General features: G+C 42.8%; 1 protein-coding gene and 1 long non-coding RNA gene across 4 annotated transcripts in view; both read left to right on the top strand.

Moving 5' to 3' along the window:
- LOC310836598 (vascular endothelial growth factor receptor kdr-like) overlaps window positions 1-23,551 on the top strand; it is a 193,094-nt gene that overhangs the window by 32,207 nt on the left and 137,336 nt on the right. The gene's annotated exons all lie outside the window — the stretch shown is intronic.
- LOC310836882 lies at window positions 6,899-11,241 on the top strand. Its single transcript, XR_014560296.1, has 2 exons — window positions 6,899-8,083; window positions 8,311-11,241. It is a non-coding gene; the product is annotated as an uncharacterized lncRNA (long non-coding RNA).

Here is a 23,551-nt window from a genome sequence, read left to right as displayed (position 1 = left end):
GGCCACCACATCTTGCCTTGCATCCTGCCACAGAGACTGCAAGGTTACACTAAACATGCAGCCACCCTCAGCCAGTGGGTGGGAAAAAAGGCTGGGGATGCCTAAATACTTTGGCTGCTGGAGGAGTTTTATGGGAGTTGTCAATGACGTTTCATTTAAAGGGAATAATCGGATGAACTCCTCTGGTGAGATGTCTAAGAAGCCTGAGTTTCTTACATTTTGCAGAACAATTCAATGGCTGCAGATTCCAGAGGGGTAGTAACCATGCTAGTCTCCTGTGGCAAAAACAGCAAATACTATTTTGGCACCATAAAGACTGATGGTGGCCTAATGATAAATGGGATCTTATGCCATAATGCATAGTCTTTAATGTCCCACAAGACACTTGGTTGTTACTGATTAAAATGTTAGCCTTTGCATAACTTGGTTCACATTTTTTTCCTTTCTTTATACCCTCACATCCCCCCTTAGATTAGGAGAACAAGAGGGGGACAGTAGCTAAATAGCTGCAATTAGATTTATCACAGAGGAATAATCAGCTCACTGATGCACTTCCCTTATTAGATTAGAAATCCAAGTGTGTGTGTTTTTGAAAACAGTCAAGGTCAAATTTACTACAAAGAGGTTGTTATTCCCTTTCCTTATTCTTTATTGTTAACTTTTCACCTTGAACACCTTTCAGAAAGGAAAGGGGGTTTTTTAATATTAAAAAACAAAATCCTGCCCGCAGGAAGATTTTTAAGAATAAAGCATCTTTAATAGCTGGGGCTGCAGCAGAAGTCAAAAGTGGGGAGTGGGACTTTGTGTATACTTAGGAGACGGGAAGGGGCCTGAGCGCCAGGAGTCGTCACAGATAGAGGAATTCCGGCCATTGTTTCTTGTGATATGGAACTTCCTTTGCCCAGCATTAAATAGACTCCTTTGCCCAGCATTAAATAGACTCTAGGCTGTTTTGCAAAAGATGGTGCTCGGGACAAGAGACTAAGTGAAATATTGTTCCTGGTGAAATAAAAGAGAGTCCCACCACCCAATTGTCTGATGTTCTCATTGGAGCAGCTCCTCCAAAATTCTCCTCTGCATATTTTGAATTCGTATATTCTCTGGGCAGGCAAATATCCAGCAAATATTAGTAGCCTTGACCTCCATGAATTTGTCTACACCACTTTTAAAGCCATCCAAATTTGTGGCCATCAGGATATAGAATTACATAATTATAGAACTGTAGAGTTGGAAGGGACAATGAGGACCATCTACTCCAACTCCCTGTAATGCATGAATCTTTCACCCAAGGTGGGGCTCAAATCCATGACCCTGAGATAAAGAGTTTCATGTTCTGCCAACTGAGCTCTACCTTGTGGTAGTGATTTCCATAATTCAGCTGTGCTGTTTATGAGGAAGTACTTCCTTTTGTCATTCCTGAATCTCCCACCCTGTTCATTGGATGCATAAATCCATAAGATGGGGGAACACTGCTGCAAAGTTGCCTATATTAGAAGAAATATGTGTTTTTTTTTATTACAAATTTCCATTGTATTGCACACTAATATGTAAATGGGCCAAAATGAATTTAAAATGAAAAGTTTAGAGAATCTGAAACTGGCACATTAGTTGTGTGTGTGTGTGTATGTCAGTTTGGCACTCAAGCATTACACAAATGAGGTAAAAGTAGAAATATTGCACTTCTGAATTACAAGCAGCTTGAGAAAACTGTGAGGGGGCGCTTTAAATGAGTCAGAGAACGAGCTTTGTAAAGGACTTGGGCATTGTAGGTGGGTTGAGTTTGAAACTTGGTGTTTTGAAGGTCTGCTACAAATCAATGTCCAGCCAGATTCTCACGATGGTTTCAGGGGGAAATCTGCCAACAGTCAATTGAAATACAGAACCTTGAAAAGAGGTATCTAAAATCACGATCTGGCTAATAACAATGTAGAAAACTGTCAATGTGCAGTTCTTAGAAAGGGGATTTGTGTTTGTTTGTGGCATTTATAAAACCTTGTCTCACACATTTCTGAGTCAAACTCTGTTTTCTTTATCTGAGTTGAGAGGCTTTTTCTTCTCTAGGAATTCCATTTTCTGATATTCTTGTTAAAGAACAATGGTAGAAACCTTAAACTTATCTTCTTTGGAACAAATAATAAAAAAAAATTAGATATAGCAATCAGAATCATATTTTTATTTTTAGAAAAAGAAAAATAGCATACCAGTGCTCTTAAATATGAGATTTTAGACCCTTCAGAGTGTGGAATGAATTCTAGGGTGGTCTGCAGAATCCCTACCACTTTCTACACAAAATGTTGGACTCCTGGTATCCTGACCTGGACACAGCACTCAGGTCCTGTAATTCCATGGTCACCGCAGTAGTTACTGGTGCCTATTAGGACTGGCAGGGTGGAGGGCAAGGAGACTAACAATAAGTGAACCAGCACTTATGACAGGCAGAGTCTTCCCTTGGCTGTAAGCAGAAAAGCAAGCAAGTAGAAAAGCAAGGTGAGACTGGCTCAGGTTGGTGGGACAATGTGCCATTCACCCTTATTGGCATTTGACAGTGTGTAACAGCTAACATAGGGACGCGGGTGGTGCTGTGGGTTAAACCACAGAGCCTAGGGCTTGCTGATCAGAAGGTCGGCGGTTCGAATCCCCGTGACAGGGTGAGCTCCTGTTGCTCGGTCCCTGCTCCTGCCAACCTAGCAGTTCGAAAGCATGTCAAAGTGCAAGTAGATAAATAGGTACCGCTCCGGTGGGGAGGTAAACAGCGTTTCTGTGCGCTGCTCTGGTTTGCCAGAAGCGGCTTAGTCCTGCTGGCCACATGACCCGGAAGCTGTACGCCGGCTCCCTCGGCCAGTAAAGCGAGATGAGCGCTGCAACCCCAGAGCCGGCCACGACTGGATCTAATGGTCAGGAGTCCCTTTACCTTTAACAGCTAATATGCAATGGTGATAGTGTTTGATAACCAGCTAATACTAAATGATACAGCATCAAACAGCAAAAGAAACATCCCCTTTTGGCATCTGCAAAACTGTCGAGATGTAACAACAAGCCTAAAAGCACTCAAATGTAAATATAAATTCTGAATGCAACATTTTGCTCAAACCTTGAGTGGCAATATTGGAAAAAAATACAAGCATACGCAAAATTTTAAACTTGCTTGGAAGAAGTCAAAGGCTGGACAGAAAAAAGAAGAAGAAAAGAAATTGCATTGCTTGGACCAAGTGTGGCCAACCTCAGGTCTGTGGGCCAAATGAGGCCTTCAGAACTCTCTCTGTTTGACCCATGGGACTCTCTCCAGGCCTCATGCCTCCCCAAGCCACAGCCCTGCTTCACGCCCCAAGCGTTTTGGCCTGGCATGAATGTGTCCTTGGACTTTGATAATGATTCTTGGGTGTCTAGATGGAGGATAGAGGGAGGTTTGTGAATATAGGTAGAAACAGTATAAACCTCTTGGTAGTCACAGAGGTCCCATAATTCATCTTCCTTTCAAATAAATAGGAATATATACTTGTTCTACACAGCTACACAGATACTTTGTTCACCTGTGAAATCTCCCTCTGACCTTTTGTTTTCAAGTCTCCTGCTTCACCCCTGATCTTGTATTACCTCTATCCTGGGCCTGATCTTGACAACCTTTGTTCACACCCACCTAACCTTTTCCTACTTTATTTGTCTCTATGCTGCAAAAGGTAACCAGAAATATATTTGCTTTCAACTTGGCTCAAGCACATATTCTCAAATAACAAAAGCGGTTTGTGCCAGGCTAAAACTCTTTTCCTAACAGAGATGGGGAGAAAACAGATCTTCAGTGGGATAAACTCAGTAACTGTGGTTAATGCTCCTAGCAGCTTGCCAAGCTGTTTGCTTGCTGAACAGAACCTGGCTTTTGTTAACAGGATCAGCTCTTCAATTTATTAGCATAACTAGTCACGTCTACCTTGGGAGTGGGATGAGAGCCTTCATTTTTATAATTCACGGTTGTACAACTCAGATATCTACAAAACTGTAAACTGATGCATTGTTTAGACCAAGGTTTCCCAAAGCCAGGGGTTCTGCCCCCCCATCGCCATATCACAGGGAGGTTCACAACATAAAAATGCAAAATGAGAACACAAAATACATTAGATACATTACACACAATTTAAAAATGGCAAGGCAAGAGATGGCCTGATACAGACAATGCTTAAACTGAGCTGGTGTTGCTAAATTCAGTGTATAAATGTATTTAAAATTACTGCAATACACACTCAGTCTTTTTAGGAAACCCTAGCCCACACTTTCAGGTTCTAGTGATGTGTGTTTGGTCAAGAGGATTGCCCACCTGGACTGAACAGTGTAATGAACAGGGATCTACATAGACACATAGACACCCACCAGGGGAGTCTTGCTGAAGCGAGGAATGTGTTTTTTGCCAGGTTTGCTGTTGCTAAATTGATCTGTGTGTCTGCTATGCATGTAACCCATTTCATCAAAGGCAACTAAATGTCTGCAGAAGCTCAGAGGGCATCACTTGTAGCAGAAATAGCCAGAGGTGGTGGTTCATTCCTGAAAACTATTGGAGGCCAGCTAGACATTGTCACTGAGTGTGTGCCTGTGCGGTAAGGTTCAGTTCAGCAAAGCATTTTTTTGGTAAAATTATTATTATTATTATTATTATTATTATTATTATTATTATTATTAATTTCTGTAACTATCTACTGCCATTTCATTTCAAAAAGCATTTCAAAAAGAATTCAGTAATAAGAACTCAATAATACACTGCATTTCAATAAGACAAATAAGTAATAACATAAGAACACAAGAATACCCTGCTGGATCAGGCCAATAGTCCAGCACCCTGTTCTCACAGTGGCCAACTAGATGCCTCTTTGGGGAAGCCCCCAAGCAGATCAGTTTTAATTTTAGTTTTAATTTTCAAATAATTTTAATTGTTTAATTGATTATGTTGATGATGATAATAACATGGGAAATTGCAGTCAAACATAATTACGCATGTGTGTCAGTTAGTGTTTGAAGGGATTAAGACCGTAGAATTCTGTTCCTAGACTTGGCTAGGTCACACCCCCTCATCACCATGGGGGAGTAACTGAAGCTGCTTCTCTTTCTTACTCTCTCAGCTCCATGTAACTGACTAAGAAAACATGTGTTTCAACCTGTCTTCCTGTATTTTCTCCTCAAGAGTATTCTGCATTCTTGCTGCTGCATGGATAAATAAATGAATCTGAACTTTGGGACATTTTGTAAGTACAGCATTTGAAACATACTTACCAGTGTCTGGTTGGTTCATTGTAATAGGGGTAGAAAGAGAGGAGTGCTGTATGCAACTAAACAGGAAATGAAAAGGGTTTAATAGCCTACATTCCCACATTACTTTAGAGTTTAAACTCTGTTGCTGGGGGTTCTCTTCTGTTGGGGAGTGAGTTTAGCCCTGCGTTTTGAATACAGGAACCCATCCAATTCTTATTTACCCCACACACATGGGTCACAGGGATTCATATTTTCCTCCCACAGGTATCATATGGAACTCATGGCACAACATCAGCCCAGACTGAATTAGGGAAGTTTTGTGCTTTTGTATATAGTATGCCATCCAAGATGCTTATCTTACCCACTGCTATTCCAGCTAGAAGTAGGAAAAGCAATGTTTAATCCAGAGTAGGGAAACGTTTTTCTATTGAAGGCCACAGTTCCTTAGGGGTAAGCTATCAGGGCAGTTGTGAGCGGGGCTAAAGCTAGTGGTAGGTGGAGCCAGACCCCAAAGTACCGTAGGTGGAGCACTATTCCTTCCTTCCTTCCTTCCCTTCTTTCCTCCCTCTCTCCCTGCCCCCTGTCATCTTTTGTTCCCTTGTTTTACAACCTTATTCCCACCCACATTAAATTGGTCCAAGGGCCCCATGCAGCCCCATGCTGCCCATCCTCCTTTAATCAGATTGATAGTTTTAAAAAGAAGGTAAAGGTACCCCTGCCCGTTCGGGCTAGTCTTGCCAGACTCTAGGGTTGTGCGCTCATCTCACTCTGTAGGCCGGGGGCCAGCGCTGTCCGCAGACACTTCTGGGTCACGTGGCGAGCGTGACAAGCTGCATCTGGCGAGCCAGCACAGCACACGGAACCCCGTTTACCTTCCCACTGGTAAGCGGTACCTATTTATCTACTTGCACTTTGACGTGCTTTCGAACTGCTAGGTTGGCAGGCGCTGGGACCAACCGACGGGAGCGCACCCCGCCGTGGGGATTCAAACCGCCGACCATGTGATCGGCAAGTCCTAGGCGCTGAGGTTTTACCCACAGCGCCACCAGCGTCCCTTTTTTTGAAAAGAAAGACTGAACTAAAAAGATGCTTCGAACTACTGTAACAGGCAACAGATTTATTTCAATATTGCTTTTGATACAATGCTTTTCAAAACTGCTGAGGGTGACCACCAGTTTTTAGAGAGAGATTCTTCTTTCTCTCACAGACAGGGCAAATACCTGGGTTGAAACCCTAGATAAAAGAGCATATAGAGGAGAGGTACTGAAGTCTTTGTTGTGCTCAGGTCCACCTAGTCCAGAACGCTGTTTTCAAAGTGGCCAACCAGACAACTCTTCCAAGTGTGGCTATCTGGTGGGAGTGAATTCTATACAATGCACTGTACTGAGAAGTATTTCCTTTTGCCTGCCCCTAATCTTCCCACACTGAGCTTCATTGGAGTTCCAGTAGAATGAGAGTGTATATTCCTGGCAAACACTTCTGGTATAGATTGTCTGCCCCACTTATGAGAATAAAAAAAACCCCCAATGGTCAGCTAAACCAAATAAAACAAGTTCTTGCTCAGAGTAGACCCACCGAAATTAATGCACATTATTAAGTTAGGTCCATTAGTTTCAGTATACCTACTCTGAGTAAAACCTAATTGAATACAACCCATTATATCATAGAACATTTCAGCCAACTGACCTATTAAAATAATGTTGTATACTATAGTTGTATACTATAGTTGATGATCAGCATTTTTGTGTGTTCACACACACTTTATGCATGAAGAAAACAAATCAGGGAGAGAAAGGCTAAGTGCATCTTTCTCTCCCCTCCACCCTGATGTGCCACATTCAGGGAAGCATGAAAAATATGATAGACATACACAAGCACCTGAAGTGGTTCAGTTCAAAATGAGCAATTAAGGAAGTTGCCTTACACTGAGCCAGACCATTGATCCAAAATTGCTTACTGCAGTCTACAATGGCAGGCAGCATCTCACCAGGGATTTGCCCAGTCCTGCCTGTGGAGGCCAGAGACCTTTTATATACCAAGCATGTTAAGGACCCGCATTGTGCAAAACATGCAGCTCAATTCTATGGTGTGCTGATTTCCGCAGAGCTCCCTACCAAGTAAGTGTGCTTAGAAGCACAGCTTGGTAGACAGCAGCAGTGGGGAGGCAAAGGAAAGGAAATGTGTTGTTTGCTGCACAGGGACTTGATAAATAGGTGGAGTGCTAATGCAAAGCAGATTCTCCTCCACAGCCTTGCCACAAGCAGAATTCTTCCAGAGCCTGTCGTTATGTCACAGCTGTGGAGAAGCTGAACAAGAACAAACAGGGGTCGTGTAAGGAAACAGCGAAGGGATAGCTTGTTGGGAGGATGGAATTTGCCACTGAATCTGATTTCTGAAAGTATTTGCTTTGTTGTTATGTCCAACTGGTGTGCCTGGGTGTAGTTCTGCTGAACTTCCCCAGGAGAGATTCCAAGAACAGGAAATTCAGGGAACCTGCTGCTTGGGAAAGGGAACAGAAACATCAACATCATTATTTGTTTCATTTTAAAAGGCATATCTCTACACCAGGAATGGGGGACCTCAAGCCCAGGATGCAGATGTGGCCCTCTAGGGTTTCTGTCTTGCCCTCTGGGCATTTCTCACTGGCTCTGCTTAGTGCCCCCTCCTCAGGTCCTGCAATGTTCTTCAACTGTGATACCCATGTTTCAGATGTATTAATTAGGCAACCAAATATAAGTTGTAGCTATCTTCAACTGTGATAGCATGTCTTGCTTACCTGGATGAAGAGTTGTGTGGGTGATGGAGAGTATATTGGAATCTCAAATTTTTGCGTGACTGGTATACAGTGGTACCTCAGGTTACATACGCTTCAGGTTACAGACTCTGCTAACCCAGAAATAGTGCTTCAGATTAAGAACTTTGCTTCAGGATGACAACAGAAATCGTGCTCCGGCGGCGCGGCGGCAGCAGGAGGCCCCCATTAGCTAAAGTGGTGCTTCAGGTTAAGAACAGTTTCAGGTTAAGTATGGACCTCCGGAACGAATTAAGTACTTAACCTGAGGTACCACCGAATAGCATCTTGTACAAGGGTAAGAGTCACATCCATCACCGTGGGCCTTCTTAGTGGCTGCTCCCAGACTTTGGAATTCCTCCCTAGAAAAGTTGAATGGGCTCCCTCCCGCTGGCAGGTGGCAAGACCTTCTTGTTCCAACAGGCTTTGGGGAACTGGCTGCTTTTAATGAGGGGTTGGTGCCCTGCTGTTTTTGTTATGATTGTCTCTATGTTTTTAATACATTGTAGAGGGGCATAGGTGGCGCTGTGGACTAAACCACAGAGTCTAGGGCTTGCCGATCGGAAGGTTAGCAGTTCGAATCCCCACAACAGGGTGAGTTCCCCTTGTTCGGTCCCAGCTCCTGCCCACTTAGCAGTTCAAAAGCACATCAAGTGCAAGTAGATAAATAGGTACCGCTCCAGCAGGAAGGTAAAGGGCGTTTCCATGCACTGCTCTGGTTTGCAGAAGCGGATTAGTCATGCTGGCCACATGACCCAGAAGCTGTCTACGGACAAACGCTGGCTCCCTCGGCTATAGAGCAAGATAAGTGTGCAATCCCAGAGGCATCCACGACTGGACCTAATGGTCAGGGATACCTTTACCTTTACATGGATTGATAGAATGATAGACTGTGTTATTTCTATTAATGTTTAATTGCTTTTTAATGATTGTTGCCCCCTATGTTTTTAGCTGTTCTTGTTTCACCTGTAAGCTGCCTTGAGTCTGCCAGAGAAATATATAATAATAATAAAAGTGTTGCACAGCACTTCCGAGAAGTAGCAAAATTCCAGGGGTTTCTAAGCACTCATTCTAAGTTGTGTTTCCATTGCAAAATCAAAGCAGAATTGAGACTGGTGTCTTTAAGAAATGTGGTTTATTTTACAAATACTTACACCTAAAGCCTTCAATAGCGGGGGTACAGAACATTACACCCCAAGAGTATACCTCTTCACTCCTCTCATAGCTTCAGCAAGCTTGAGTCCAAAGCAGCTGTCAGTCACGGCCACTTGTCTCTCAGTGCAGCCTCTTCCTTCAGCACTGCATGGAGTTCCGCCTAGTTCCCCCTCCTTCCGCCCATCAGTCTTTCCAGAAACAGCTCCTCCCCTTCCACTTTCAGCATCCCCTTACCCTCTGCCACTCTGGCAATCTCCATTTCAAAAGCCTTCTTCAAAAGGCACATTTTTTTCCTGTAATCCTGGCAGCCTTCTCCTTTAATGTCTGGTGATGAACCTCTCTCCTTTTGTCAGGGTCTACAATCACTTGTCTTTCTTCTTGGATAGCATTCCTCTAAGCCCAGCTCCTGAGGAATTTACTACATTTACTAATATCAGAAATTATGGGGAGAACCAGAAACCCAGGAATTTTAGGGGATCCTTGCTCCCTCCAAATCCATAGCAACAATAATAATCACTCTGCACACTTTTTATCTCTGGCTTCATCCACCTCTGACATGTAGCCTCCCCTCCTGAAGGTTCCTCATCAGATAATGTGGCCCTTGGAATGAAAACAAAATGTTATTCACTGTTGCACTGCACTATAAACTTAGGGCTTCTCCCAACAACCTGTTTATTGAGCATTCATCCTGATTTGTTTGTACAAGCTTAGACTATATCCGGTCATTACTGAACATTCCTCCTGATTTGTTTGTAAGGAGGTTATATGGCAACGAGCATCCAGCCTGATTTGCTTACGCAATATTTACGTGTCTTCCTGTTGACCACTTGTTCATTCTATACTTTTCAAAGGGTTCAGCCATTATTTTCCAAAACACAAACAGTCCCATTTTCTCTAAAATATGGATTGTTTTTATTAAGGGAAACAGAGCACTTTAATCCAGTTTAAAGTCCTGTATGTGCTTGAACTCTCTCCTGCAAAATACCGACAGTCTTGAAGCACCCTTAAACTGCCTTAATTGTTATTCCTTTTCTCAAAGGAATCAGTCAGCTGTGGCTCTGTCAAGGTGTGTGTGCGTATGATACCCCAGCTTCCTTGGGTCCTGAAGGAAGATCCTTCCTAGTTAAAGTGTACCTGTCTGCTTGCCCATCATTCCTTTTAGATCTTTGCTTCCACCAAGTGCTAGAGTTATTTAATTTAGGGTTGCCATATGTCCTCTTTTTCCAGGACACATCCTCTTTTTCTGGGGTAAATTCGAGACAAATTGCATTTGTTTGCTTTGAATGGCTGTCATAGAGTCCTCTTTGTTTTACTCTTCAAAATATGGTAACCCTTTGGCTGGCTTTGACCTGACAGCCTAAAATTCCCCTGTATCCCTGAGAATACCCCCAGGTATCGCGACACTGACTTGACACTAGATGTGGGGTAGTACATTAAAGGAGACAATGATGGGTCGATGAAACAATATTAAAAGTTTGCTAAATGATAAAAGGGTAGTTTTTTTAAGAAGAGATTTTAACATAAGAATGGTTACATGCAGTAGGGCAAATAGAATATAGCAAATAAATATAACATTAAACACCATGTAGTTTACCTCTAGATCAAATATTCCCTACCAACTTACAACTGGCGGTTCTTTGTATGATGTTAGAATGGCATCCTCATTCCTTTCTCTCTTGAGATCATGCCTTGAACTGCTAACCCAATCAAGTCACTGTGCAGAAAAGCCTTGGGCTATGTGTCTCCTGATCCATATTTTCAAGAAAGTTGGAGGGTCTCAACAACAGTGCCTACTTGCCACCTACTTGTCACCTGCAATTAATCTCCCACTTTTAAGTTTAACAAGTTAACCTTTAAATGTAACAGAACAGTCTGTAACAGTACAGTCCATTTGTTTCACATATTATATGAGAAAACTATTGCTAATGGAGATTTTTCAGCTCCTTGTCAAACTTCAACTACCAGAATTTGTTGGAGAAATCCCCCGTTCTGTAGGTATGTCAGAAGAAGAAGAAGAAGAAGAAGAAGAAGAAGAAGAAGAAGAAGAAGAAGAAGAAGAATATGCTCTGGACACTTTTTGCTGTGGACATTTCAGTGCATTTCATTTTGTTCTGCAGCTTTCTAGCCCAAAGCCCAGAGCGATCCTAACCATGTCTACTCAAATGTAAGCCATATTGCATTCAATAGTGCTTACTTTCAGGTAAGGGGGGGTTGGGATTGCAGCCTTAGTCTCTAAATCTATATTCAGTGTCTGAGAAGCATGTGAAGTAAAAATAATAATAAACAACCATATAAGAATGGTAGCAGTACACCAGAATTAGATGCCAGGGCAGGTGGGTTGGAGCAGTGGCTATCATATTTTTTTAGTAAAACAAATTTCAGCACACAGTCTCATACCTAGCTTAAAAACTACTCCCATATAACAAGCAAAACAAATGCACCTTCCAAAATAATGTTAAACAGCATACAAGACTCAGAGCTTTAAAAACTGCCCCCAGATAAAAAGTATTTTTAAAGCTTCTAGTCAAGTAAAAACAAATGCAGCTTGCAAACACAGAACACAAGCTCACACACCGTTCCCATAGCATTTAAAAAGAAAGAAAAAATGGGTTTTTTTCCTATCCAGAAGCAGAAATTTAAAAAATATATTTCTAAATACTGATTTCTCTAATCAGTGAATGGTGTGAGGAATGAAGAAGCAGATTGCCCAGAGATACCTTAGTAAAAACCACCTTACTTAAGGACTCTCTGGTGGGAATTTTAAGTGTGTCTTTAGGCAAAGTCTCTTTCAGAGCGGTTAGGCTCAACTGTTATCCAACTAAAGCGCAATGAGGATGTTCTAGCAAGGTGTGGTATGGTGGCAATACATATCTTATTTGATTGACAGGTGCTGGCATCTACTGGTATCAGCACCACAGATAGCAATGTCAATGCCACCTCCTCAAATTTGCCACCGCGAGCAGCTGTCCCATATGCCCTCCCAAAAACATGTGCCTGGTGGTTGTGGCACCCCAGTTTTGGAATAGCCTCCCCAGAAAATCTCACCTGGCACCTTTGTCACAGTTTTCTCAGCACCAGATCAATAACATTATTACTAGTAATGTTAGTATTCACACATCTGATCTGCAGTTTACTCAAAATCTATGCTTCTAAACTGCTGCTGTCTTTTACTCTACAGATGGAGAGGGGAGGAAGTATTCTCTCTGTACTGTACATTAATAGTTTATTTTATTTTCTCTGTTATTAAAAAATACAGTCAATAAATAAATAGTGAGGACAGAGGTTGCACCCAGGGAGCTGTGCTTAATTCTTTAGGGTAGATGTTAGTGGGCATGGCGGGGGGGTGAGGGTGGTACAAATTAAATAGCAAAAAAACTCTCAAGACAAAGAAAGGATACCCCACTCATTAATTCTTCCCCTCACTATGATTTTTTTATCTGTGTCAGGGAGACCCTGAGAAGACTAAAAGTCTGAAGTTTCAGGTTAAACCCTTAAACCCAAAAAATTAATCAAGCCATCTAATTTACATATTTAGGACTCCAGCTCCCATCAGCCCCTGCAGCCAGATACCCAGTAACTGTGACAGTGGTGGTTATAGTTCAAAAAATCTGGAGGGCACCTGGTTGGGGAAGGCTGCCCTGGGATGATGGTAGTCGTAGGGGAAGACTTACTGGTTTCTACATGATCACATTTGTGGAGCTAGAACATTCAGAAATGAAAGAGCAGGCTTTGAATGTTACCCACTGTACATTCCCTCTATAATAATTAGGCACTTTGTGAAGTTCCTGTCAGCAAGGATGTCCTCATTTTCAGCATGCTGAATACATGCAGGTCAAAGAAAGGAGTCAACATTCAAAAAAGGAGGTTAATCGTGTTGATCTCTCTGAACTGTTTGGCTCATTTGCTTCCATTCTTTCTCTTTCTTTCTTTTTGGAAGTTGCGAAAGAATCATAACAGCTGAGTTCTAAAGCTAACTGTGAGTGCGAGGGTGTCATTTGATTTCCAGATTCCTTCAGCCTTTGCCACCACAGTGTTGATCTTCCAAGCAAAAACATCTGATTGTAAAGCAAGCCCAGAGATTCAGCTCAATAAGACGGTATTTATTGCAGTCAGATTATTAGATCAAAGTGCCATAGTCCACCTTTTAGATAGACTGGCCCCTCTCTAAATGCTATTAATTAATTAATTTCTTTTAAAATGCCAATACACTCAAAACACTGGTCATCATTTCAATCCTAGTTCAGTAGAGAATGTCAATAAGACATCAGTGATAATCCATTTTAGATCAACTACTTAGAGCTTTTTTCTACAATCAAGCAGTATATAAATTTTATGAAATAATAAATAAATAAATCTACTGATTAATTTCCAAGTGTCCTATGGTATGATCTGAAGACATATGAAGCCACCACCTTGCTGAAGATTAAGCAGGCCTTGGTCTGTCTAGTGCATTCCCCTGAGAGCACAACATTGGTTCCCTCTGCTTGGCTGGCTACCTCTTCGGCAGGTGTTTCTGCAGGTGTTTCTCCTCATTTGTTTGAATAGAAATGGCAATTCCTTGATATAGCCATTGGTCCAAAGCTAGGTCTTTATTGAAGGTGAAAAGTCCAATAGATAAGTTTGTAAAAAATGACATAGGAAATGGATAACAGATCACTCTGCTGGCAGATACAGATGTATTTCTGCTATTGCTACACATGAGGCCCTGGCTTGCGTCATAATAGATTCTGGTAATGTCATTCCTTTGATATGTGCTAAAAGGTTGGAGAATGCTCCTTGGACCAGGCTGCGTGCAACAATTGCTTTCATTCCTTTGTGGCTGCGGAAAGCAAATGGGTTTGAAACAAACAGAGGGAGGAGATGCCAAATTTGATACACACAGGGCTGCAGGAACGACAGCACAAAGCCTGCAGGTTGCCACCAATGACTTTCCAGCTTTGCAAGTGCTCTTTTGATAAATGAGTTAGGTGTAATAATATGGCAGCTTAGTCCTAGCTATGTGTGCATTTTTCAAAACATTCCCCTTTTTTAGAATCCAGAACTGCTGGAAGTTGCTACACATGAAGTCTCTTACAAAGATGTTAATAGATTAACCTGGATGAACCAGGATGGGGGTTTTGGCAAATGGAAAGCCAAAACATATGGTTTATGTTTGACTGGCGTCTGCACCATTGTCATAGCATCATGTGGGCAAAACCCTCAAATTGCTTTGTCAAAGGATGTGCAGCTCATGAGAACTCTGGAGATCATGGTGGTGCCAAGTTTTGGCGCTCTCTCTTGGCCTCTAAAGGAGAGGCAGTCATTGGAGTATTGTGGTTCTTCTGATGGGCAACAATGCAGTGATGAAGTGGTATGTCACACTGCCCAGAGAAAACCAAGGAGAAGGGAAAGGGAAGAAATGACAGCAAAGGACCTGGAAATTAGATCAACATCTGACCAACGGAAAATTAAAGAAGAAGAAAGAAGAACTGTTAAGACTGTCTCTGAGTCCAGAATGAGCTATGAAGAGACAGCACATCTCTGAAGGGTCTAGGATAGAAATGGGAAACCAAACTAATTTCATGCACATCTTCAGCACTCCATGTGCAGTTTTTCCCTCTCTTAAGGTCACCACCATTCATCTCTCAATCTTTCTGGGTTGTAAAAGGCCCATTGAAAATTGATGGGCATGACTAACATAGGCTAATGAATGTCAATGGGTCTACTCTTAGTGAAACCTAGTTGCATACAGCCCATTCTCTCTCAGTTCCTAAGAGAGAGAGAGAGAGAGAGAGAGAGAGAGAGAGAGAGAGAGAGAGAGAGAGAAGTGGGAGGTGGTTATCATATTTTTAAAAAGCTTTTATTTGTATTTGTCTGCCTATTGATATCCAGCAGGAACCTTCACTGCACTCTTTTTGGCACCTGCTAAAAACAAACCTACCCAGGGATAGGATGCAAAAAAAGGGGGGAAGATAGAAACTAACAAGAAGTGCCAGGAAATTCTTGAAATTCTTGACCTTCTAAAGCTTCCCATACTGTGCAGTCACAGTGAGCCAGAACCAGAGATGCAGGGCAGGGGTAGAGAACCATTCGCAGCCTGAGGGCCCCATTCCTTCATAGACAGGCTTCTGAGAGGTACATGTCAGTGGTGAATGGAACCAGAGGCAAAAGCATGTGGCACAGCCGATGAGAGTACCATTGTACAATTGGCTAAATTCCACCCATGCAAAAGTCAGAGATTTCTGACATCCACCTATATGTTTTCCACCTCCATCCAGGCAAGCAAGAGGCATTATCCTAGTTCTAGGGCACATTCCAGCCAGGCAGAAGCAGTTGAGGATGGCATGGAGCAAGGCAACTGAGAGGCAGGGCCTGGAGAGGGGTGAGTCCTGGGAGAGTCCTGAGGGCCAGATAAAAGGCCTCATTTGGCCCCCCTGAGCCTGGTATGAGGAGAAATGAGACTTCTGGGTTCAGAAAAGTGCAGTGCTGAAGAATCGTCAGAAATTATTAGGGAGTTGCCAATAGCAAGGAAGGGCAGTTGAGTGACCCTTATGGAAAGGTTTCTACTGATTACAGGAGGAAACTAGCGTGACCCCATGGCAGTCCAACAGGAAAAGCTTATTCATATATGGCTGGCCTGGTTAACACTGTGCAACAGGAGCTCAAGATACCACCACTTCCTTTGGGATTTATTCCTCTTATCTCGAAGCTGTGGCCTTCCTTGCTTATTTTGAGTGTGATGTGGTAAAATGTGCCACTTGCTTGAGACAAGGGGAAGGCGCATTGGAGATGATGCATTCGCACCCACATAAAGTGCCTGTGTGAAGTGCTTATTTGTACAGAAAGCATAGGAAACTGATAACATAAGAAGAGCCTGCCTGCTGGGTCAGAGCAAAGGCCCATTTAGTTCAGCATCCTGTTTCCCACACTCGCCAACTAGATGCTTACTGGAAGGCTACAAGCAGGACACAAGTGCAACAGCATTCTCTCCACTTCAGAATTATTCCTCTGATCCTGGAGGTAGCATATTACCATAATAATACTTAGAACAAGTCCAATGGAAACAACCAGAGCCCTGTCTAATCCATCTCCACAGGACTGGTTTCAATTATTTTGCCCCAAGGAGATAGACAAGCTGCTTGCAGAAATGTAGCCAACCACTTGCCCATCTTGGCTTCTTAGAAGTAGCTGTAGGGCATTGACTGGGTGGGTCACTCCAGGGAATGATCAATGCTTCTCTGGAGGGAGGGGAAATACCATCCACCTTGAAGGAGGCAGTGGTGTGTCCTCCTTAAGAAGCTCTGATGGGGTAATGCATCCTTGAATAAGAACAGTTTTTCAAAGAAGATGAGAATGCAATATGCAATATAGGAGCATGGATTGCTTTCCTGCACAACCTAACCAAGCTAGCCTGCTGTGGCAGACACCCACACAGCAGATTTGCCAAGGAATTGCACGTAAAGTCTAAAGTGCATAGGCAATAATATCCTGGTTGTGTCCCAGATTCCTTTTTCTCTGATTTATAGGTTTGTTTGTTTGTTTGTTGTATTATTCCAAACCTAGCCTCAGCTGCCCCTTTCAGAATTGGGGCAGATAGACTGGATATCTTATCCTATGTTCATATTCCCCTGCAAAGGAGCTCAAGGTGGCATTCATGCTTTTCCATTTCCCCATGATATCTTCATAACAACCCTGTGATGTAGGCTAGGCTGAAATACAGTGCGTAGTCCAAGGTCTCACAATGAGCTTCATGGGCAAATGTTGGATTCACCATGTTCTCACCATTGGCCTGATCCAGCAGACTCTTCTTATGTTATGATGGATCTAATCATAATCATGACTACTAATAAAGTGGTGATAGCCAGGGACAGATGAGAAGGTCCCATAGCATAGAAGTATATTATTCTACCAGAAAAGGCGATGAAAAAAGAAACACGAATCTTTCATATTTGCTTATATATTGGTACACAGGTAAGGATGCAGCTAAAAACATAACACTCTGACTAAAACATATATCCTGAAATAAGTTTTTTTTTTGCATATTAAATACCTTTAAAATAAAAAAAAACCTTATGATTTTTTACTTAGCATATATTTCTGCACAGATTTACGAACACAACATGGCAAATAATTGTGCAGCCATTAAATGGGCTTTTTCATAGCAGAACAATAATGTCTGTTTTAGAGTCTGTTTTCCCTGTTTTCTTTGTTTTTTTAACCAATTATGTAAAACTCTAAATTTAGTATTTTTATTTATTTAGAGGCCCCATGAGGCCCTAAGCCATAGCTTACTTAACTTGTACTTAAACCCAGCATTGTGTGGTAGCTTTATCTCGGACAGATCTGCCTCATTTTAATGCCATCTCAGTTGGTGGTCCTAGCCACATCATGTGGTAGTGAATTCTATTAATGGGTGAAGATTTGGCAGTACTCATGATTGCAGTTCAGATAACGCCACATTACAGACAAATTGGGCACAATCTTCTTGGATGTCCTATTCTGAAACCCTATTGAAATGCATGGGAACTGTGACATGTAACTATTGCTGATGTCGTGACTGCCAGGTTCTCAGTGCCAGGTTAAGAGATGTTTTTTTGAAATCTGCCACCACCCCTGAGACTGAAAAACAATATGTTGCATCAACATTCTGAGTGTATGCATAATTCTTGTGGTGAGAAAAACAGACATGTCTTTAAAAGATTGGATAACTTGTTCAGGTTTCAATATTTCAAATCTTTCTGTTCATGCTTCAGACAGTCTAGTGTCCCCGCTCCCCAACCAGCAGAAGAGGTCAAGCCACAGGCAATATTATGAAAGACACACCATTCATTTTCCTTAATTTATTTTGATTGCTGTCATCTTCTCCTTTTCCAATTTCCACCTCTGTCTCTTCATTAAGCGTCTTGACCACTGTAGATCACAAACTCAGGTGAGAAAATCAAAAAGGAGGCAAGAGAATAACCTGCAACTCTTGGGACACAGAAGATGAGGACCAAGAGTTCCTTGTTCCATTCCAGTAGGAAGATCAGTGTTTCCGTTCCACAAATGAGGAATCAAGATTTAGTTCAGACATCACAGCTAGATATGGTTTGCAGCAACTATAGTAACCTTGGTTTGCAGTGATTTGATTAGCTAAGATTAAGGTTACCACACATCCCCGTTTTCTGGGGACAGTCCCCAGATTTACAAATCAGTCCCCATACAAAATCCATTGAAGTTGAAAAGTGGCCCCGGATTAATTGAAAAAATTGGGCAACTTTAGCTTAGATGTATGGTGTTGTTGTTGTTGTTAAAGTGACTTTATTCTTTTAATTTGAACATTATAAATCACTTCGGGATCTTTTAGGGCATAAGGCACTATAAAGTAAATTGATAAAGATACAGTGGTACCTCGGGTTAAGTACTTAATTCACTCCGGAGGTCCGTTCTTAACCTGAAGCACCACTTTATCTAATGGGGCCTCCCACTGCCGCCACACCACCACAGCCCAATTTCTGTTCTCATCCTGAAGCAAAGTTCTTAACCCGAGGTACTATTTCTGGGTTAGCGGAGTCTGTAACCTGAAGCTTATGTAACCTGCAGCATATGTAACCTAGGGTACCACTGTATATACAACTGTGCAGATGGGACAATACCTTAGGATGAATTGCAAACTGATTTCCGATTCTGTCAGAATCTTGCAAGGAGAGAAGTAAAACTTGGGTGAAACTGGCAGGACATGTGGAGCTCTGCATGGATGAGCCCATAGTCTTGTAAGACTGCTGGTTGAAAGGATGAAGAAAACCTAAGGTTTATTAGTGATGGAAAATAAAGCCATTCTGAGTATAGGTTTTATCATACCCCACAAGTATCCTGGAAGAAGATGGGACTTCCCATTTTCTCATGCGAGAGCACTCACTGGACACTTGGTGATGTGGTTCCAGGCTGGAGCCCCTGAGTCCCTGTTCCTCTTTTCTCCTTAAATGGTTTTTCCACAGCATACATTTATCAGCCCACTTTCTTGCAAGCTGCTCACTATAGCCAAGCCGTTTCTGGGGAGAAGTCAATAAATATCTGCCTTGCCTTGTGTTGTGCTTGGCGCCAGGCTGCTGTTTAAGCTTGTGGTTAAACCAAGTGTCTAAGAAACACATGTGCTGGAAATATCTCCCTTTCAGACTGATGGCTTGGCAGGTTGTGCTGACACGCTCTCAAAAGAGATGTCTTCACTTAGATTGTTACGTCTTCTGTTTTTCAGGGTTGTGCTTGGATGAAGCAAGGGGGTTATGAAGCAGAGCTCTGTTTGTTAGGGGGAATTGGCTTGATGCAGAGTGCAGCACCCGTGCAATTGTCAGGCTTAAAAGGAAAATTGGGAATGTAGTGGTGTTCTTCTGCACAGATTCTGACCCAGAGCCTCTGGGGTGCCACAGGGCATCAGACAAGGAAGATCTGTTTACACAAGACTTGTTGCTGCAGTACATTAGCATGATTGATCTCAAAACCTCTGGCTGGTGTGGAAGGTGACACAGATATGTACTGCTGTTTTGATTGATGCAAAGACATTGGGAAGCATCATAGTTAAGATATGAAGAACCAAAGTGGCCACATGTCATCTACAGAAGACAATCCTATCTTTGAAGGTGCCTTGTATTTGAAGGGCTTCATCTCCAAGTTTCATTTAAAGCTGTGGGGAACCTAAGCGTCAGGTGCCAGATGTGGCCCTCCTTGCCTCATCACTCTCTATACTCCCTCCCCAGACCAGGTCTCTCACTGGCTCAACTCTACAGCCTTTTCCCTGGCTGGTATATATACTTGAACATTCAAAAATCTTCTTGCATAGCTGGACACAGAGATGTGCATGTTAATATTTTGTCCTGTTCTTTGAACATGTATTTCATATTTTGGGATCAGCATGTAAATTGGCAGCCTATTGAGTTTTGCATGCAGAAACTGATGGGTCTGATCCCTCAGTCAGCTTCAGCTGCAACCTCTATGGACACTGATGCGTGTGTTTTTTAATGGATCAGTAATTTGGTGGTGGCAAAGTCCTCTCTGAGTGTTTGAACAGCTGATGGCAGGTTCAGAGTAGAGAAAGCTGAGCTAGATGCTAGCTATAACCCTGACTGAGAGAACATTGATTGAGAAGATTAAAAAGAAGGTTCTGGATTCAACCCATTTGGAATGTGAATGCAGGAGTTCCCATTTGCATTAGAAATTGCTCCACCCTGCTTTTATCTTCTGCGTAAGCAAAAATCAGACATATGCTTAACATAGCAAGAAAGAGTCTCAGAGGTGATTTTTCACGTGTAAAGTTTGAATGGCTTTGGGTCTGCCTTGTGCTTGTCATGAAGACTAGAAAGACCATTTCACAAGTCTTCTTGGCATTGTAGTTATTCTTCTTGGGCAAAGAGCATAATCCTGTAGGATCCAGACTTTTGTTGTTGTGAGAACAAGATGCTGAACAAGATGGGCCTTTGGCCTAATCCAGGAGCAGGGCTTTTCTTGGGTTCTTAACATTCGTTCAGCTTCTTGTTTTTCTCTTGTACAAGTGCTGCCTCTCTTGAGTTTCTCTTGAAACAAAACTTCGAGGCTTTTCTGCTGTTGGAAGAGTCCCTGACATTTGCTCAAAGCCTGCTCTATCTATGTGTGTTCTTGGACAAAGTGCTCAATCAATTTTGAGGAGCAGGGGGGAAAGTTTTGAGAAGACAAGCAGCATTTCTTCATGAGGAGGGGGCCCAGGGCATCTCTATTTATATCACAAGTCCTTGTGCTTCCTCCTGTGTGTATTGTGCTTTGGCTTCCTTCCTGCCTATTCTGCCACTTCAAAAGGGCATGTGGACCTTTTACTCAGATGTCAGGATGACATTCACTGTCATTCTGCCGAGTAGATGCGCACCTTCAATAGGCAGGCTAGCAGCAGCAGTGAGCGTGCTTGCGTGTTCCTTTCAACCTTGCCCCCTCCCCAGTTTCTGCTGCTGTCGTGCGTTCTGCTGCATAATAGGAAATTGTCAAGACTTAAAATAATAAAATGAAACCCGAGATTCAAAGGTGATCTTCCTATGTGCATCACAAATGATGTTCTCGCTGAAAGGGGATTGAAGTCATCCTCCCACCTCATGTCTCTTACATTCATTGTCGTCCTTCTTCAATTAATTTGCTTTTCATGCCATGAGCCAGCTGAGTTTTCAGCATGGCAAAGACCTGTTAAGAAAGCAAACACCTTTTTTCAAGTGCTTGACAGCTAGCTGGTTGTCAATGGATCCGGTGCCTTGAACACTTCTTCATGTCAAGCTGTCGTGTGTTCATTGGTAGCTATTTTAAACTGTGCAGATAACTGGATGGGCAGGGGCTGGAGTACTTGTAGACCAGCGGTTCCAAACATGGTGCCCACAAAAGTCTTCTTGAGTGCCCACAAGGCTCCCTTGACCCTCTGTGCAGATCAGGCATGAAAGAAGCATTCTTTGGTAAGCGATACAATAGATTGCAATGTGTGCTTGGTTGTGGTGTGCCTGTGGTACCCAAAACAGATTCTCTAGTTTGTGCATGTCACCCCAAGCTCAAGAAGGTTGGTGGCCCCTGATTATATGACCCATTAAGACAAATGCAGGTCACCAGCTATTTATTGGGGTCTTTCAAGGTGTTTGAACTTTCATCCCTTCTATCCATAAGTTCTTAAGCATAAACTTTTGAGAAGTTATGGAATTATGCTTGAAATCCAGCCCCCATCATTTCTTGATAATCCTAGGTAGAAAGCAAAACAGAATGCTGGCTTCCTACCGAAGGCCTTGATCATATATGATCAAGGAGTAGCCATAGCATCCCAGAGCAGGGCCTTCTCAGTGGCTATTCCCAGACTTTGGTACTTCATAGAGAAGCTAGATTGGCTGCTTCCTTGTCTGTCCTCGAGCAGGTGAAGACTATTTTATTCCAACAGGCCTTTGGGAACTGAGTTTTTTAAGGAAAGTTTTTAATAGTGCTGTGCTGTTTTTACTATCTGTATTTTAATGTGTGTGTGCATGTTTATGTATATGCAAAAATACAGATAGTAAAAACAGCACCCCCCCACACAATTACTTTTTAATGATTTTTTTAATGTGTTTGTAGCTTTTTGTATTTTATCTGTATTGTTTTGCTTTATGAAAGCTGTTTTGAGTCCAAGTCGGGAGAAAAGGTGGAATATTACTTTTAACTCCATGGAGCTCATGGTGGCGTACATAGTTCTTCCCCTCCTCATTCAACCCCAACAACAGCCCTGTGAGGTAGGTTAGACTGACTGGCCCAAGGCCACCCAGTGAGCTTCAGGGCCAGGCGGGGGTGGTGGAGGATTTGAACACTGGTCTCTCAAGTCCTAGTCCAACACTCTAACCAGTTCACCACACTGGCTCTCATATAGATGGATAAGGGAAGGCACCAATCACAAGTAGAGTCCTCTCACTCACTCTGCTGCCTCAAGGAGGGGAGGAGATGTCCTGAGTCCTGAGGAGATGCCATGCAGGGGCTGGTCAGACCAGAATGAGTGGTGGGAGGTGACACTGCAATGATCTACCCCATTTTCTCTCATGTTAACCAGATGCTTGGTGCCCACTTTTCCCTCAGTTCCCATGACAACCTTGCCTCCAGTCCTGGAACCACCACCAGCACTGCCAGAACCCATCCACAGCCTATCCTCTGCCAAGTCTGGTTTGGAGCCGCCATTGCCAACTCCTCTATCACCTTGGTCATAAGGATGCTAGCTGCGGCGTGAACAAGCAGTTCAGGTCCATCACACCAAAGGAAGTTCCTCTTTCCATGTCCAGTGCAAAGGAATGCCCTGCTTGCCCTGCTGAAGTTGTGCCCATCCCATTCCCTTATAATGAGACCCAAGGAGGCATGTTGATCATTGGCTCAACCTCTTCGCTTTCTTGGCCATGTCCACCACCTGTTGTGCCTTTGAACCTTATTTTGCTTGTGTTCCCTGTACTGATTTGAGCATTAAAAGATTTTGGCAGAAAATATAAAAGCCAGGACAGGAGAGAGGAAACATCCACAGCCCACTTCGTTGACCCTTCCCCCCCTGTCCCCGCTTTGTGAAGCCAAAGGAAACTCACTTAAAGAAGTAGCTGTTTAATGCAAACACTTGTAATTGCGGAGGAAGAAAGCACTTTTCTCTCTCTTGCCTCTTGTGAAAACATTTTGAAGGATTAGGAAAAGCTCCACACTGCATACTCCTCTCTCTCCAGTGAAAACATCAGCTTGGAGTGAATCAGAATGCCAGCCAAGTGCATGCTTTATGTTATTTCGGTACTGTGCAAACACTGTATCACAGCTGGAGAGCACCAGGTTGGCCAACGATGTTCCAGCTGTTTGTTGCATGTCAAAAGCAGTAGTCTTCTGCCTTGTTCTTCTCTCTCTCTCTCTCTCTCTCTCTCTCTCTCT

The sequence above is a fragment of the Podarcis gaigeae genome (assembly GCF_964106915.1).
Source record: "Podarcis gaigeae genome assembly, chromosome: Z".
In the NCBI taxonomy this organism is placed as follows: domain Eukaryota; kingdom Metazoa; phylum Chordata; class Lepidosauria; order Squamata; family Lacertidae; genus Podarcis; species Podarcis gaigeae.
Note: the sequence above shows the minus strand (reverse complement) of the source record. Positions and strands in the feature narration are given on the sequence as shown.